A 19,483-nucleotide genomic window follows, 5' to 3' on the forward strand; every position below is an offset into this window, starting at 1 on the left:
TCGTTCCATCGCTTTTGTTTCTTCATGGTGTCATTGCTATATATTCGTCTTTGTACGGCTGGCTGTAAATATACTATATGAATAGTGAAGTGGATAGCTGCATTGTGCAGCTATCAAAGCGAGAATGTCTTTATTGAGGCGTTTATACGCATTTAAAAGTAAGCAAATCACTGCACTGCACCCCGCCATTCACTTCACCTCTCCTAATGCCGTTTTAATGAAGCCATTCATCAGCTCGTCTCACTTGAATCTGCATTGCACACACACAGCCCTCATACTCGCTCGCTTCTTTTCTTCCGCATAAAGTGAGGACACAGTGTTCTTGCCCCCTGGTTGCCATGCGGCTGCACCAGTTCTGCTGTTCCCAGCATCCACGCTACTCCAGAGGGATGATGAGTCTTCCCTCTCTTCTCCCGGTGTTTGTTGCCACACATGCTGGATTGTTTTAAGTGCTGAGACCAAGATTTACTGCTAAACTCGTTTTGGACATGAGAAACGTTGTCGTTTGGTTCCCCATGAGCATCAGAGACGATCACACGCGCATGTACATGACTCTCGTATATAATATGGAACAAAGTCGTATCTTTCCAAATGGTTTGGGACAGTCAACTATGATCGGGCTTGTGTGTCGGCTTAATATTAAATAATAATATTAAACCTGTGTTGGGAATGTTGTTGGCATTATTATGGTATGTTGCACTAGAATAGGGTGACTAGTGATTGACCGAAGGGCTTTTTACCAGGGCCGATATCGATTATTCGCAGTCATGTATGCCGATAACCGATATTTGACGCCGATTTTCATTTGTTGAAAAAAGGGGTCAAATGTCAAAATTTTGAGAAATAAAATCTCAGAAATTTTAAATTCCTTCAAGTGCATGCTTTTTTTAAACTACTTTAATCATTTACAACTGTTTTTTTTTTAGGTCTTAGAAAATAGACAACTTAGTTTTAAAACTCTAACAAAAAGTAGGCGGAGCTTCCAAGCTCAGCTGAATGTCTTATAGTTCAATAAAAAACAAATATCTCCTTAAAGTTTACTACGTAAAATAGTTTTCTATTAGTTGTGAGTTCTAGTAGACTGACATTTATTAGAATTTCGGCAAAGTCTGTTGCCATTCCTTCCTCTGCACGTGGGAGCGTTCCCGTAGTGTGTGTGACTCGAGGTGAAAAAGCACACAGGCAGATAACTACTGATTGGCTGCTACCCACTGGACAAGGAACCAGTTACATGGTGCTGTGGGCGGGCCAATCTGCTTCTGCAAGCAGCGCCACGAGCACAGCAGAGCAGCTTTTACAATAATCGGCAAAGTGCCAAATATCTGCGCCAGTAATGCTGTATATTGCCATCTCGGTTCCTCTTATTGTGCATAGATTTTGGAAAAGTAAGCTACTCGCTGAGTGGAATCGATCTTTTGAGCCACTCCTTGAAAGTAACAAGTTTGGACACATTTTGGTAACGTTGCCAGCTCCCAGTATCATAGCCTCTTTAATTTATTGCCGCGTTATCTGCTGTCACGCTGCTATAACGCCAAACATGATCATTTTGTACCCTTTACTACATTCAAACAATACACCGTTGTCGCGTTGGTAAAAAGCTTACCTCAATACATAACTTCACTTTACAATTCCACTCTGATGTTCCCTCACCTCACAACTTTTCCACACAACCTCACACCCATCACTGACACAGCTTGTTGGATTTGTGGGTGGTGTTTTTGGGTGTGTCCACATCATGAAAACGTTGAGCTTGAGGGCGAGGTCGTAGAACCAGGTCAATCTCCTAAACGGCATGAAGTCGATAGCTCGAGTGTATATCAGCTTGGAAATATTAACGGCCAACTCGCAGTACAAAAATCTGTGAATATTCAGCGTCTTAACTCATTCACTCCCATTGACGGATATACACGTCAAAAAGTACGTTCATTCTACCAGGGATGGCAGAGATCCTGAATTCTGATGATTGATTGAAGAGTTCAAGGGTAGCTTTCCGGCAAGGCCACATAGCACTTGATGAACAAATAATAAGCGATACAGTGGATATGACAAACACGACTTAATGATGCGTAATGAAATAACGGCATGTTAGGAAACGACATTTATTGAAAGATGTCTCAGTGGTGACTGCCACAAGGCAACGCGGCCGTTTCTCATGAATGTGGTCAAACACGCCTTCCGAGGAAACTTTTCATGTGCGCACTCGTCCTGGGCCTTATGTTTGAACGTAGGTGTGGTGAGCGTGTTTGACTTGAACCTATTTGTTTGTGTGTCGGAGTCGCTCGTCAGTGCAGGTGCCAGGAAGGCTGTTAAGGAACGCGCAAGCGCATACCTGAGGCCCGATATTTATCTCGCTGCTTTTGCAGGCGCCTGCTAGCGTTTGTTTTCTCTTGTTGCTGCTTTTTTTTTTTTTTGCTAGTATCGCCATGGGGTAATGTGTGTGCGTGTGTGTTTGTGCGTTTGCCGTATGTGTGAAGGACATACTCAGAAGTGCTGTTCTTCTCTCATGCATGTTTAAGTGCGTCCTGAGGCAGTGAAATATGTGCCGTCAAAGTATTTCTCTGAACTGTGTAGGAACGGTGTGATAGGCGTCATCCGCCGATCTAGTTTATTCCGAACTTTTTTCTGCCGGCGGCAAGCTGACGGCGAAGTGATCAACGGCACCTCTGGCCGTTGCAGTCAAGTAGTGAACTTCATTTTGCATCAATCACCTTAAAAGGGGGAGTCCACCCTCCCCAAAAAATCTTTGCAATAATATGTTCTGTGCGCCTTTGCTAGTCTAAACATGGCATTCTGATTACTTTTCCATTTGTAGAATATGCGTTAAGATGCAAAATCCAGTCATTTTTAGCCATCTCATCCGGCGGCCATTTTGTCACTTTCTGTCAACTGAAAATAACATCACAGTTGCTCAGGTGACGATTAATCAAGGCTCACCTCTTTTCTGAAGCTGAGCCATGATTGGATGTTACCTGAGCGACTGTGATGTCATTTTCAGTCGACAGAAAGTGACAAAATGGCCACCCCATGACATGGCTAAAAATTGTGTGGATTTTAAAGTGTAACTCATTCCACAAACTCAATCAGAATGTTTTGACTAGTGGACTTGCATAGAACATATTCTTGTGAAGAACATTTTGGGGTGGTCTTCCCCTTTAAGACATCTATCCATCCAATTCACGCTATCGTGAAAATTCATAATGACCAGTTAATCATGAATCAAACTATTTGACATCCAATTGGTTTTAGGAGTTGGCCATACTCTCCAAATTAATTGAAATCCAATAAAAACAGCTCAAAAATCTTCACATAATCCATACAGATTTTGTAGTGAAGCTCTTTCGTTCTACCATTCTGCAGGTGTACCCCGTCTTGTATACTTTTGGAAAATCTAGATAGTAAAAATTTAAAATGCTTTCCGTGGAGTTTGTCATTCTCTGTGCCACCACTACCATCATCTGAAATTCTTCCTGTCTGGTGCCCTCCGCTCTGTCTTTCATCTCTGCTTCCATCGTTAAGTATGCATAATTCATATTCTTTACCCCAGAGTTGTTTTACGTTGGTAAATACTGCAGCGCGTGTCGGTCTGGCACTCGTTTGCTGCAGCTGAGTTGTGCATTTGTGACAGTTGTCAATTCTCCATTCTGAATGAACATGTAATCCCCGCAAAATACCAACGACTTCAGTACTTGGATATTTCTAATTTAACCTCACTGAAATGAATGAAACGTTTCTTTCATTGCAATGTCATTTTCATACCAGAGATTATATCTCATCTGCCACAGCAGCTTTGTTTAAATTTACTGACTACTTGTTCTACGATGCCGTATAGATTAGAAAGATTCCAAAAGAGGAAAACGGTAGCAGATGGCTTGTTTCTGTAAAGTCATTACACAAGATAAACCATCATGTTGCCGAAACTCCCAGAAAAAGCATCTCAATTAGTCAGTAGTGTGCATAACTTGAACGATGAATTATAATTGAGAATGTATTCCATCGAAACTGATAGCAGAATTATGTTGTATGATTAATCTCATTTTCTTAATATCTGGATCAATATGTCATCATTATTTTCATGCAGTAGATCCCACTGAATCTGCTGTAGTCTCTCTCTCGCTCGCCCCCTCTCGCTCTCGCTCTCTCTCTCTACCTCTCTCTTTCTCTACCTCTCTCTCTCTTTCTCTACCTCTCTCTCTCACTCTCTACCTCTCTCTCTCTACCTCTCTCTCTCTCTCTCCTTCTCTCTGTCTACCTCTCTCTCTCACTACCTCTCTCTCTCTCTCTTTCTACCCCCCCCTCTCTCTCTCTCTATCTACCTCTCTCTATCTACCTCTCTCTCGCTCTCTCTCTCTTTCTACCCCCCGCCCCCCCCTCTTGCTCTACCCCCCCCCTCTCTCTCTCCACTGTGCGCCAACCCCACTGTGGATGGTCGGGACCATGTGCCTGCCCGCACTGTGGGACTCCCATCTCGGATTACGGCCTTCGTCTCTCCCATCACTCTCCCTCTGGTGAAACACACGCACTTCTCCTCACACATTCCAACTCGGTCCGTGTGCTTTGAACAGAGTGGAAATGGGAACATCCCTCCCCTTTAGATGCGCGCTCACACATACTCATTCCTGCTGTGCAGTGGCCCATGAGGGGCAGGAGTTGTATGAGCTGATGGTGACATTTACTGTGTGACTCGTCGGCCACGACGTTATTGTGGTCCACCGCAATTACATTCGTCACGTATGAAAGATGCATGAAGAACTTTTTTTTTTGTATATGTTAAAGGGGGTGGAGTCAATGATACATTTGAACTGGGGTGTTTAGACTTTTTACATCCACTTTAAACTGTACTTTCATTGTCATGTCATTGCAACACCTTATCATCCATATATTCCCTAATTGGCGGGGAGAAATGAGGTGGCTCCTGTTACATTTTATAAGGGATCTGTTTTGACTCGGGTTCAAGTTACCTTAAATGGTTTCTTAGCTACAAGGAAATGGCCGATTCATTTTGATTGACAAAAGATAATATCACATTGGCGCGGACTGCTACTGGTATTCATTTAACAAAATATTTATTCTTGTCTTTTTTTTTTTTTTACACAAAAACTACGGTACTTGAAACTGTGAAGAGGCAAGGCATAGGCCAAAGGAAGTTTTATTTTGTTCACGCATTATTAACTAATGCATCTACACAAATCATGTAGATGCAAGAAGTGGCTCCTAATCATTAAATTACAGAGTACACTTTACGACGATTCCAAATTAGGATTTTTTAGGCTTGGCAGAGGACTGCAGTGTTATTTATTTGTTTGTAGTGATGTAGAAATGCAGCATTTGTATTATAGGCAACTTGTTGCAGTGTAGTTGTACACCATTACTCATCATTTATCCTTTTTGATCCATCAACTTCTTTTGGAGATGAACGCAGGGTTTGCGGGGCGCTGCCCTTTGGCACAAAAGACTTTACCATCAATCACCTCATTCCATTGATGGCGGCAGAATCAAGAGGCACAAGCATTTTCCTGGACCCCCCCCCCCCCTTAATTACCCCTGAATCATTGTGCTCTCACTCCCTCTCCGTCATCCATCGTTTTCTCAGAGGACAGTGGTGTTAAAGGTGGCAGTCTCTGACACACACGTGCGCGCACGCAGCTACTTACTGTGTTAAAGGGTTGCAGTGGGTGGCATCACGCTGAATGTGTGTGGGACTCTTGTCATGCACTGGCAGTATTCCCGCGAAGGAATGTTGTGGGGAGACTTTGCCACTGCTGCGGCCTAGCTTTTTTTATTGATTGTAATCGAGCGTAAGAGCAGTTGAACATTACGACTCAAACTACGATGTAAATAAAAAGTCAAGGCGTGTATAGCACGCAAATGGACTAAAATTGACCACACTTGATTAAAGGTCAAATCAATCGCAATTAGTCTGTGTGTGTGAGTGAGTGTGTGATATTTTTTTAATCAGCCAGTGATGACTTTGCTCAAAGATTTTTGTTAACATCACAGATTAGGCATTTATTTGATTTATTTTTATTTTTTTTTTCCCCCAGTGATGTCAACACAGTGGAATTATGTGAGGCAGAATGAGGGCTGGTGCACTGCATGAGACAGATCAACGTCTAAAAAGAGCCAATTTCAGCATGGCAAAAAAACATGACATAATTGTGGAATTTTGGGGGTATTTTGACAAACGTGTTGTGAAAAACAACACAGAATATTCCAAATGAACCATTTTCAGCTACAAAGCCCCATGATGTCATAACTTTCTGTTGTATTAGAAATGTGCATGTGTTCTTCATCACCTGGTGTTCACAAAAAAAAAAAGAGTATGTTTTGAAACATCACATCTGCCTTTGTGTACTTGCTCACTGCCATTTTTAGGTACTTTCAGATTTATTTGTCCAAAACATGAAGCGTACCGTATAAGGCGCAGTGTCAATGAACAAATTTATTTTTGAAAATTTCCACATACTGTATTTACCGGAGTATAAGCCACAATTTTTTTCCAAATTTTTTAACCATGCGGCTAAGACAACGCTGTGGCTTTTCTGTGGATTTTTCTTTCACCGGTAGGGGCTCTCTATAGTTCTGAAAATATGCTAAATAAATCTGGATTTGTTTTTAAATTTTATTTATTTTATTTAATTGTATTTAATTTTATTTATTTTATTTAAGCAAAGTTTTAACAATCTGTTTATGTACCTTTTATGTGCATTCAGAGTACAAAATCGTTCTGTATATGCAGTAAATAATTCTTTTTTTTTCAACATAGAAAACTGCGTCTTATGGTCTGGTGCGGCTTGTATTATCCTTTTAATTTAAAAAAAATATATTTTTTTTTAGGAAGTTTAGTTTTTTTCCCCCCCCATATTCAGTATCTTTTTTCTTTCCAATCTCAAGGTCCAACAATCTTATTTTCTTTCACATCATGATGTACCTAATAAGTCCTGAATGAATACATTTTGCAGTTAATGAGCTGAGGCATGCCAAAAAGCTTTTGTTTCAAGTAAATGAGAAACAATTTTAATGCTGTTTTCTGCATCACGGCTTAAGGCCCAAGTTGGCGTACGTAATGCTGCTATTGTTCAGCTGTACTACACGCTGACACTTGCTGCCCATTGTTAGCAGCGTCTTTGTCAGCCGTAATGGTCAGGCGGGCTTACAGTATGTGTGAGTCATGTCCCTGCCTGTATCCCTCTCCATTGTGTCGCGGTGGAAGACAATGATGGCTACTGTCCCCGCGGTGTCATAGCTCACATACTACATGGTCCATATGCACGCTGCGTTGCTGGCATGGGCCCAACTTCCACAGCAAAGAGGCCATTTTGAGTTCATGAATTATTGTCTTGTCTTTGGTACGAGAAGGAGAATGTGCCTAGTTTCTGGCAGAGGGGGAGATGAGGGACAGAATTTTTTTAAATTTTTTATTTTTTTTTGGGGGGGGGCATTGAAAAAAAAAAAAAAAAAGGAGCGAGCTCTCGCCTGAAGTGAGCGAGCGAGGAGTGTACGCCCGATGCCTTTGAGCTCGGAGAGTCAGAACAGCGGGAGTCTCCCAGATCAAACAGGCTTCCTCTGTGGATAAAAAAAGAAAGCCTGGCCAGCAGAGAGAAAAACACTGGCTGCAGAGAGATAAAGCAAAACAACATGACAGCCTTTTGTAGTCTCTCACAGTTGAACAATAAACTCGACTAATGACTGCCTCACTTTACCTCGTTTTGGTCTCCTAATGATGTGACTGCGAGGTATCTTTGAACAGGTGTGGGCCACATGTCTTCCTCCCGTCTGCTATGACCTTTGACCTCTTCTAATCCCGGCCTTGAACAGACGTCGAGTGCGGTCAGGAACATGCTACGCGTTCAATTATTAAGTGTGACACACTGCCTCCTAAATGAACTCCTAATAATCATCTCATTACAGACACAGCATTCCTTGTGGAATAGATTACGATTATTCACGCCACTCAGAGGCAGAGATACTAACGGCATTGTAATTCCTCTTTTCAAAACAAGTGTAGGAGATATCAATTGGCTGTAATCTTATTTGTAAAAGCTTGTAGTATTTTTGTGCCAAGACAATACTTAAAAATTGAAACACTACATTCTTATTATTCAGCATCAACCAGTAGGGTATCAATTTTAATCGATTTTTCTTTTCATACCTCAATATCGATTCATAAAACGTATCGATACTTTTACTTGCATCTTTTTCCCCAATGAATTTCCATGACTTCATGCGCGAAAGTGAAATTAGTACTGCGTGAAATCTTTAGTTGAATCGAAAATCAATCAAAGTGAATCGAAAATCGAATTGAATCTGGCCCTTGTGTATCGGATCAAATAGATTTGGGACATTTGAATCCATACCCAGCCCTATCTACTAGTATCTGTCCTTCCGGGCTCAAACTTTTTAAAAATTATTATTATTTTTTTTTTTTAATCCAAACTTGGAACGCGTGCCTGATGCCGGTTCGATCTCTTGATTGTTGTGCAACTCTGGAGGAATATTATTTGTTCAAATTGTACAACTTCAGGGGCATTCCAAGATCCACATTCTGCACTCTTTTGCAGTGGTCTGTTTTCTTGCTGCTCCCTGTCTCCTGTTGAATAACATGTGTCTCCTGCATGGCCGAAAGCCACATGCCAAAATGTAATTACCAGAGATCTCGTTGTACCCTGTTATTGTTGTTATATCTTTCTCTGGCTGATGTCGTCAATGTGGCAGTGAAAAACGTCCCCAAATCGAGACAAGTAGAGCTGAGGCAAAGCTTTAATACAGTGGAAAAGCAGCATAACTTGTAGTTTGTCATTCCTTACACGAGCAATGTCCACGATTATGTTCTTGTCAGCACCAAGCAGCTCCGCGTATGTGGATGTGCATTTTCATGACGCGGAGATTACACCGGGCACATGAAAGTGTTCTGTCTTTTCTCACTTCCACTGATCCAGCGTTAATAATTCAGCGGAACACAAAACGACAGCACTGCTTTCCCTCTGTATAGATCCGTCCCATTTTCCCATCTGCTTGTCTGCTGTCTCAGCTGTCTGTCCAGAATCAGTTCCACCTCTCAGCCTTTCTCGCACTTCCTGTATTCCGAAGACTTGCCGCCTGTTTTTATAAGGATTTCATTCCTGATGTGAACACTCCCTTTCGCTCCTTATTTTCCCGTTTTTCTTTTCAAGCCTCTTCGGGTCATTTCGAAGGGTCATGGATGTGGAGTTTGGAGGAAAGGGTGTGACCGCCCACGGTAGAGCAACCCTATTGTGTTGTACCGATTGAGACATGTCCTGTCTTTCATACGGGACACGCACATGTTGTGGGGAGTCTCCGACTTTTTTGTGGTCGAGCCACACCAGGCGCCATCTTGCCGTGACATCAAAGGCTCGGCAACAAGGATGTCAGGAGGGTAGCAACGTTTTTAATCAGAAACTCTTCCTGAAGCAGATTATCAGCAACACTCCACCTCGAGTCAAAATTGAGGATTTGGAAGGGAGCTTTTAATTCTGCTTCTGTTTTGAATGAATAGTCTTGTCAAGAAGGTTGAGCAGAGTTTTCCCTGGGTTGTTTAATTGTGGAAGGTGTAACTAACCATGTTCATTTTTTTGGAACAGCGGCTGTGATATTGTTTGTTGTAGTTTATTTTCAATTGAAATTTGCATTGAAAAGTGCTACTTCCGGTTTAAGCTATGTGCTTTTATTTTGAATGCGAATTTCCTGTTCACTACAATTCACACGTAAGGTAACTTAAAGAGTACGGCCAAGAGTTTCATATTGACGGTCAGAAAAACAAACATTTCTTTTACTAGCACCCCCTCCGAAAAGGCAAAAGGTGTGTAATTGATGTATATTAGTATTTTGTGTTTGTAAATATTGAATATTGAATGTAAAATATGTCAGCTAATTGTTTGCATGTGTTTAAGCTCTTACGGTGATTAGGTTTGAAGGTAACACGGTTACGGATAAATGTTGCTCAAAAAATACACCGCAAAATCATCAGTAAAGTCTCATCCTTGGTCGGAGGGCATGCTACAGACGGTTTTCTCAAAGTGAGTGCAGCAGTTCAAATGAATGAGTTGGCGTTTTGCTAATTATTGTATCTGTCATGTGGTGATATATAAACCAGGGTCCCGTTTAGATGACACATTCGTGTGTTATGCTTAGATGCCAGAAAAAAAAGGTTGTCAAGCAGGTTTAGACTCGAGGTCCGTTCGTATTTTCCACGTCGACATATCTGCTGGGCACAGCGGTCCATGTGACGTCACTGTGCACGAGGACCCCACTGCGGTCTTTCTCTAACTCAGGTTTCGTGGTCACAATCCATCTTTGTTTTACGTTCCAGCAAATGCAAGAGACGCGGGATTTTTTTGTTTGTTTTGGCAAGGTTGCCATTTTGATTAAATGCGCCCGTGTGAGGATGCATGGAACCCACACTGACATGAACTCTGAAATGGAGTTTGAATGGACCCACGTGACCATCTGCGGCCCGTGGAAAGCACCGGTACTGTATAAATTGGTCTTAACTTTTCATCAACTGGCAATTTTATGCTTCCAACTTTCTAATGCCTTTTCTGATCCAGCATTAATGTGCCTCATTGCACAAAGCAAGATCTCCAATGGTACGCTTGGATGATGATTTTTTTTTTTTTTTTTTTTTGTGGAAGAACTGAGACCTCTAACCTCCTGGCTATGCAAGTGTTCTGCAGGAATGGACACAAATATATTTCTAAAGACACATTTCTGATTCATGTAGCTACTGAATTTTGGCATAAGTGTTGCCAATAGTTCTGGGAAGATGCCTGTTGTGGCCCATGTGATGATGACATTTGAGCTGCTGGGACAATCATGCGGGCGGTATGTCAGGATTGCAAAGGGGGGAATGGTTGTTATGCGTGAGGAGGCAAAACAATAGTGTGTATGTTTGTGCACTTGAGCTGGGCAAATGTTTTTTTTGCACCATGCAAGGTCGTTCTCAGAATCACCTGAGGTGAGCATTAGTCACCCTGCATCACTTTACAACCCATAAATAGTGTGTGTGTGTGTGTGTGGGGGGCTGTATTTCTACCCCCTCATTAGCGTCATGGTGCTTTCTAAGCGAGGGGAAATTTCAAAGCTTGCTTAAGGCTAATTTGAGTTTTGTGTATTGTGGCAACATGAGGAATACATATGAAGTGAAGCTATTCATTCAGGGCAGTGAGCTCACATTTGACCGATTGCCGCTCAACAACTCTCATGTAAGTTGTGCGTGTGTGAGTGTGTGTTACTTTTAATTTTCAGATTTCCTGGCAGAAGCTTCATTATGTTAATTCTCGGCCCTTGACGTTTTTTGAAGACATATTTTTATTCTTTCGGCTTTGGTCTCTCCCTGTTCTGCTGTTCTTCTGGTATCTATTGTATATCTCTTTATGCGTTTTAATTACACCATATAGAATGCGCTTTGTTACAGCTCCAGCTGTTGCGAAATGCGCCTCATAAATACATTTGTATTATATTGTATGTTTTAATTTAAAAGTAGTGCAAAATCACATAAGGTGTCTCACCTCAACTTAACATCAAAAGGGAAAGCTGCAAAGTGACCAAATCCAGTACGGCAGGTATTATTTCACTTTGAAAAGGTGGTTGTCATTATTTATTTATTTTTTTAAAACAGTTGAATGGATTTGGATTGTTGCTCATCTTACTGTACGTATGTAAACTCAATTCCACCATACATTAGGGCTATGGTATCACAAGTTGTGTGATGTGATGCCATAATTGTGACTGCAGTTGTTTTAATACTCTGAAAAATTTTGAAGAAAATCCCAGCCCCGAGCCTTTGTCTGAAATTTCCCTCTGTTGCAGTGGTTGTTTTGTGCTGAGGTGCCGAGTTCTAGTCTTTCCTTAGAGCCTGTTCATGCAGCGTGCCCCACTTTTTCCTTCCCCTCCTGTCAATGCACCACTTGCAAAGATGCTCTGAAGGGAGCGGCAAGGAGCGCTGGATTTGAGGAGAATCGTTATCAAGATGCTGAATGTGATAATCATCATGGGATTTTTTTTTTTTTTTTCACAGACTAGCGCTGTATTTAAACATTAAACTGTCTAAACTCCCCCCGGCTTGTGATAGTCGTCAACATAAAATTCTCCATGCTGTTGCAGCAAATAGGGTGGGGTTGTTATCTTTTCATATGCTCACTTTAACTGTATCTCGCATGCAAATCTACAAAGGATCGATGTACTGGAAGCGACTGTTACCAGTCTACAATGGCTCAGTATTGTATTTGCTAGACGGCATGACGAGTCCAGAAGGCTGACTCGCCAATTGTGAGCTTTATCTCCCAGATCACACCGATTTTATAGATTTTTTTCTTGTAAGTTTTGCTGTTGCCAGCTATCATAGTCATTAATATGCACTGTCCTTGTAATTACTCATTTACAACCAGCCGAGTGAAAAAAAATCGATCTTTGACGTCTTTATCCGTCAATGGTAGTAAGTGAGTTGACTTTTTTTTTTCATACACACGCCAATGTATGGAAAGGAATTTGTTGTTGTCATGTTCGGCGTCGGAACGAACGTCTTTCCTTCACTCGCAGGTAAGCATCACCACTTTGACAGCCATCAGCCGATATGACCCTCTGGGTCTCTCTGCTTCTCATTCTATCCCCTCTCTCTCTCCTTTTAGCCTCATGCCTCTTGGAATGCTGCGATAAGAATTTTCCCCCATATGGGTACACGTGTCACATGCACAGTTCTGTGCATGTCGTCTTCCATCTGATTGAACGTGTTCCTCGCAACTGTCGGCTTATACATGGCAATGTTTACAGACAGCTGGTAATTTCCTCCCGCAGATTGTTGCTGACGAATCAATTTCTGCGAGAAGTAAAATATAGTGAGGGGTACTACCGCATGGCAAATTGCTATTTAATCGACAAAAGGGGGTGTTGCTCGTCATCCCTCGTATGACAAACCGTTAACGGCTAATGGAGATTGGCTTGACCCTTTGACGGCTAGATGACGTGTCTGCGCTTGAATGGCGTCTGCTCCCACCCGTTGCCACTTTCATTTCTTCGCATGTCTTATAGATGAACGCTGTAATGCTTGATGCAGAGAAGGTTGAGGCTGACACACACACACACACACACACACACGCACACAGTGAGACAGGCAGACATACTCAGCGGGCTTCTTCCCATGCTTGTGTTGTGGATTAGTCAAATCCCCTGACTGGCTGCTAAGCTGATTAAGAAGGGTGTTATGCACTGTCCATTTGGAAACATTGGAAAGAGTGCACACATAAACATACACGTGCACACACACAGGGAGACAGTTTAGCTTAATATTGTGTCCGCCGCTGATCCAGGATGGTAGAATGCATGTGAGGAGGTTCTGCCAGGTTTTGATACTTCAGCGAACCTTCCCAGACAGATGGCCCTGATCGCTATATGGTCGTGGCTTGCATCCTTTCGGCAATGTGTGTGTGTGTGTGCGTGTTGGTGGGAGAGTGAGCGTGAAGCCCAGATGGCGGTGTCCGTCAGGGACAGGAAATAGAGGTGACACCAGGTGCATGGTCACGCGAGCAAAACGGAACACGTTATGATTCTCATTTTCTGACTAATTAAGCTGTGAGTGTGCTACAGGATGTGCATTTTACTCAACTTTGTTTTAACGAATAGGAGGGGAAATTATTTCTTTATCTTGATTGATGGGCCACTAGACTCTTTTGGTCGGTCCGGTGCTTCTATTTGTCACAGAATAAAATATTTTGTGGGTCGTGAAAGAAAAGAATGAAATGGTCAGTAATGTAGGGAGATCTGCTTTGATAATGTCTGTCGATCCAAAATCGTGTCTTCGTCGACGCTCACAGTAAATTATGTTTGGCAATCTGCATTATGGGAGTAATTTGGCTCTCCTGCTAGCAGTAAATGTACACTTTTGCTAATGAAGTGTTATCAAGTTGTTGAGTGATGTAGAGTGGCACATGGACAACAGGCCTGTTTCCCGTCATTCGTGAATGCTCGTCACAATTGTAAAAACTTCCACTTATTTGAAAAGAGTCACAATTTAAAGCTCCAAAATGCAGGTGTGCCATGAATAAAGTAGGCATTTTTTTCTCCCGCCATCCATTTTCGATGCAACTTGTCCTCATTCGGGTTGTGGGTGGGCTGGATCTGCCCTTAGATGACTTTTTCTGTTTTTTTTTGTTTTTTAAAACTCCCTGAATTAGCAGAACATTTATTGGTTATAGCCTCATACACATCATTCCATTTTGCCATATCTTATTCGACAATCTGTTTTTAAAGTCTGTATATCTGTGTAGGATTCACCCCCCCCCCCCCCCCCCCCCCTCCCAGGAATGGGTTAGTGGAGCAGGCAGGCGCTGTAAGTGGGTGAGCAGTTAGTTAACATTTGATAAGCAGCCCTTTTCATTATGCATAGAACCCCCCCCCCCCCAATCTCCTTCCCCAAACCGCCCGCCGCTACTGTAGGAGAGGAATCAGAGCATGGAATGGCGCAGGAGCAGCAACACTCCAGCACGGGTTGAAACTGATCTGAAAGTGACTTGTATTGTTCCAAGTGTTTTATACCCGTTGGTTGACATGGGAGACTGACCTCCGCCGAGTAGCACTGCGACCTCTGACCTCTCCCGACCTGTAGTCAGGCAAGGAAAACCAACGGGGATCCCACACGGCTTACAGTTTGGCCCACAGAAACATCGACACCCTTCCGAGTGCAAACATCTCGTCTCGCACTCTGCTGACTGAATCAGGAAGCCTATGAAAGGGTTAATGACTTCCTGGTCTGGTCACCAAGGTGAAGAGAAGCAGAGAGGAGTTTACTCCTGCTGATTGCGCACCCCCTTCTTTTGATTTCTCCTCGTCATCTTCCTTATCTGACCCAGCGTCCTCGCTCCTGTTTTTTTAAACAAATACCTACATAAAATGAACTGCAAAATATTGTGATTTGATGATCACACGCTTGCAAATTCGGCATTATCCAGGAATCATACTGCGAAGCACTTCCTGACATTTTGTTCCCACCATCCGTTTTATATTCTTTCGGTCATCAGGGCTGTAATTGGTGCATGGGGAGTGTTTGTGGTTCTTAAACTTGAAAGCTTTGTTTCCATCCCCGGTGGAAAATAATCCCTCCAGTTTCAGTTCTCCATTATGATAAACCAGAACTAACAAAAGCACCCCCAAAAAAATTCTGATTTATAAAATCTAAAATTCCCCTCATTGCTTATTTTCCTTGGTCGTAGCTAGACACAAAATCCCCCACTTCTCCATTGTCCTCATCTTGGTTTCTCATCTAAATGGTCAGGTCTGCTATGGTTTTGACAATTTGGCAAGTCGTCCGTGTCTCGAAGTCACCGCACTTGTTAACTTGCCTCATTAAGACAACACTGCGTTTCCTTAACTCATTCACGACCAGCCCAGTAAAAAAATGGATCTTTGACGTATTAAGCCGTCAATGGTATTGAATGAGTTAAATTGCTGGGATTTGGGTGACAGGCTACATGCCTTTTTGTCAGTGTGTGTGTGCGTGCACGTGTGTGCGTGCGTGTTTTCAGAGGAAATAAGTAGACCCAAGAAAAAGAAATCTGCTGGAAACGTTCCATTCCAGCAATACTTTCCCCGCCAACACTTACTGTACTGTAATTCTAGCTTTTCCTATACTCCCCCTCGTCATATAACTGGGGTGTGTGTGTGTGTTTGTGCGTCTCTAAAGTGAAATAGTATTATAAAGGCATGTCTGGAACTAATAGATTCCACCCCGCTTAAGAATCCTTTTAGGAAATACTACCTGCTGCAACCTGAGGCTACCGAGCAATTCGGCTGCCTTGAAATCACATCCGATAGGCCGGCCCACACTCGTACGGGACATATAGAATATGACAGCAATTCCTCGTTCGACTAGCAAACCTAAAGTTACGTTTTTCCTCTCCTATTAGTGATTAACGCCACAGCTACTTGCTTTTTTAAAACATTTTTATTTGGACCCGCGCACAGGCAGGACTCCGGCCTCGTTAAGTATGCGCTCCCTATAGGCAATGAACGACCCCCACTGACTTCCTGTTTCTCTGTCGTCTCTTCCTGTGCAGCGGACTGAATGAACATATATTTTTATTGTGACACTATCACCACCACGCAGCCCCATCCCTCGTTACACCGTTCTGTTCTCCCATTTTCATTGTATTTATTTCATTCCCTAGACGACAATAGCTCATGGTGGTAGGACTAAAACTTATTAACGTAGGCCAAGATGGTGGCCACAATGCCAGTGTTTTTTCTTCAGAATCATCTTTATTGGCCAAGTATGTAAAAAAAAAACAAAAAAAAAAACACAATAAATCTGTCTTTGGTAGTATGAGGAGAAGGAGTCGTTACATAATGAAATGGTATCAATCGTGCTGGAGTACGGACCAATGACAGCTGTGCAAATGACGTGGAGAGTCCTAAGGAAAAAGGAAAAGGGAACAGTAGTGCGATAATTACAACGCACTGTCAGTGGTGCAGATGATGCAGATAAATTGTCGCTCCGTTTAAAGACTAGTTGTCGGGGGGTTGGACGTGGACGAGGACCCAAACGCAAAAAAAGCGAGGCAGGAGTGCAGAACAGCAAGAAGGATCAAAGAAACTGGGAAAAGCGACTTGGACCAAAAACAAACTAACAGCAACTTGATGTGACGTGGGTGAATGAAAAATGACAATGAACCGACCAGAACTGAAAAAAAATAAATAAATACACAATCGGTCCGCTTTTCGAAACATTTATAGCACGCTCGTGACGACTGAATGTGCCACACTGTTGAACATCAGATGGAAAAAAAAACATACATCTTATGGCAGCTGAAAATTTGGGTTTTTAATCCCATTCACATAGAATCAAAATTGGCCCAAAGGTAGTTTTGCATTGCTGTCAGACGGTGTGAGTCCAATCTTCAGGTATAAGGAGTGCTTGAGGCCGTGAATGTGTCTCTTGTGTTTGTGCCAGCTCGGTGCCGACATCACTTCTGTGCAGCCTTAAAATGAATTTCACTATACTAAAAAAACAGACATTTACAGTGTGCAGTGCCGTTTGGTCCAGTTTCATTTCATTTCCTCAATTAAAACATTGTGAAGGTACCACAAAAATGAATTCACGCTTTCATATCGTTTAGCTCGGCACACTTCGGTGGACAGATTAATTGGTCAACGGAGAAGGAAAACCTTTTTCTCTCTGTCATGTCAGATGGAGAAGAACATCCATTCTGGGCTCCACCCAGTGTTTATGTGACAAGCCCTTTGGCAGCGCCTTTATTTGCCTCAAAATTTCTAACCGCACGCGAGCAATGCGGCATGTCTGACTGATTTGAGGCAGCAGCCCTTAAGTCTTGAACCTTAGGAATGAGTAAAATCTCTGCCAAAGACAATAGACTATCTTCCAGCTTTATGCTCCAATGAACACAAAGTCGGCGTTCTATCACATTAGAAATGAATGAAAATGTAAAACAAATATATATAGCATATAGTGAAATGCACACGAATTGCACCACAACTCCGGTTCTTGTTTCATATTCCTCCAGGGCCGTAATAAACAGTCATGAAAATTGTACGATAAATCGGTTCATTCAGTAACATTTTTGAGTGCACGGTAATATTTTCTGAAGACTTCTGCTGATATGGCCTTTAACTTATTCACTACCAGCCGAGTAAAAAAAAAATGGATATTTGACGTCTGTAGCCGTCAATGGCAGTGAATGCGTTAATAAAACCTTGTTGGTTGATTAAACCTCCTGCACCACTGTGCCTTTATCCAAACAGATCATAGGTCATGTGACGGATAGCAGATGTTTGCGTGATCATTGTAGGCTGTCGATATAACGGCACCATGAGTGCAAGAGTAGCTCTTTCTGATGGATTTTAGGGTTTCTTTTGTGCTGTTGGTGATTGAGTGAAACGGTAATGCTGACAGAAAGCGAGAGAGAGATGATCAAGACGAGAGCATCAGTAAAGCAGAATCCCAGACCCAGTTTGCAAGACCTGCTCTCATCTGCCTGGAAAATGTGACTGGGCGTTCTGGAGGGGGTGGAGGCGCCACATTCCACTTCACATCCCACTTCTTTCTGGCTGAGGGGATGATGACCATTACAGAGGGACGGGCGGCATCGACCTGCAATGTGAGCGTCTCGCCTCGTCTTTTTTGTAGCGATCCCCCCCCCCGCCCCGTGCATGGACAAAGATGAAAAAGGCTGACTTTTTATTATGCAAGGAAATTCAGCTGAACAGCCAGGATCAACAGCGAGTCGTATAAAGAGCTAAAGGTTCCCAGTGGTTGCGTCATATAGCGTTAGATTTTCAAATAGGAGTGTGATTTTAGGAACACCTTTTGTTTCAGAGATGGAATTCAGCCCGTTTAAACTGGCTTTATATGAAAAAAAAAAAAAACCTGGCACCCACATGGGTCATCTTGTGGAACCGAAAAAGGCGAACTAAAGTTGTACCGTGATGCACGTTGAAATGTTATAATTTAAAAAAAAAACAGGAAATGAAGTACAAAAAACTAGGTTCTGTATTTTTCAAACTATAAGCCGCTACTTCTTTCCTAGATTTTGAACCATGCGGCTAATACGGCGGGTGCGGCTTTTCTGTGGGTTTTTCTTTCACCGGTAGGGGCGGCCAATAGTTCAGAAAATATGCTAAATAAATCTTGATTTATTTTAATTTTTTTTCTCTTGGTTCGATTCTGTTTTAATTAGTAAAATAGTTGCCGTGTTACAAGGCACTGTGTTGGAGTAAACATAGAAAATGCGGCGCATAGCGTGGTGTGGCTTGTAATTTTTTTTTATTTCTATTTTTCTTAAAGGAATGGCTGCGGCTTTTATACGGGTGTGCCTTATAGTCCGGAAAATGTTGTACATTTTCGTTAGATGGTTAAACCTGACACCCAAGATACTCACGCAACTCACATCTCACAAGATTAACGGATGTTGCATGGAACATCACCCAAGATAAGATTTTTTTTTCCCCTTCTTAATTCTGACGATTGCGCTTGTGATGGGTAAATGAAGCTTCATGAACCAGTAGTAGTATTTTTGAACTCCTGTAGATGGCACTCTCTGTTCAACATTGGGCTGACCAACAGTGCCATCTAGAGGACTCAAAAATACAACAACCGGTTCATGAAGCAAATTTGAAGCTTCATTTTCCCATCACTAGATTGCGCTAGTGGTCACTGTGTTGCAAGTCACGCCGAAACGTGCCTCTCAGCCACCACCATATGATTGCGGTCCGCTTCTACGAGTGCTGCTCGTCACTTGCGGTGGTATGCGTTGTTGTTGTCCTGTGACAGTTTATTACAAGGCTGTCACCTTGTGGTTCTGTGGTCGCAGAACTATGGACTGACTCCATCCCTGTCATTGGCGCCGCTTTGCAGTGTGCAAATTACTCACAAATACACACACACACAGGACACTAAACACATGTTGTCAAAGCAAATACGCACAACAGGTTATTGGCTCCGACGCTGACTGTGTGTGTG

General features: G+C 42.5%; 1 protein-coding gene across 3 annotated transcripts in view; it reads left to right on the top strand.

The window, feature by feature from the left end:
• The window catches only part of srgap2 (SLIT-ROBO Rho GTPase activating protein 2), a 54,978-nt gene that overhangs the window by 8,799 nt on the left and 26,696 nt on the right, over positions 1–19,483 (top strand). The window contains exon 1 of one of the 3 annotated variants that reach the window (XM_088308187.1): positions 9,733–9,817. The exons of the other annotated variants lie outside the window; for them this stretch is intronic. The gene's annotated coding sequence lies outside the window, so the exon portion shown is untranslated. Of the gene's footprint in view, positions 1–9,732; positions 9,818–19,483 lie in introns of those variants that run through there. 3 annotated transcript variants of the gene reach the window in all.

Source organism: Idiotropiscis lumnitzeri, chromosome 11, assembly GCF_059441095.1.
Source record: "Idiotropiscis lumnitzeri isolate Australia: NSW breed Sydney's pygmy pipehorse chromosome 11, RoL_Ilum_1.0, whole genome shotgun sequence".
Lineage (NCBI taxonomy): Eukaryota > Metazoa > Chordata > Actinopteri > Syngnathiformes > Syngnathidae > Idiotropiscis > Idiotropiscis lumnitzeri.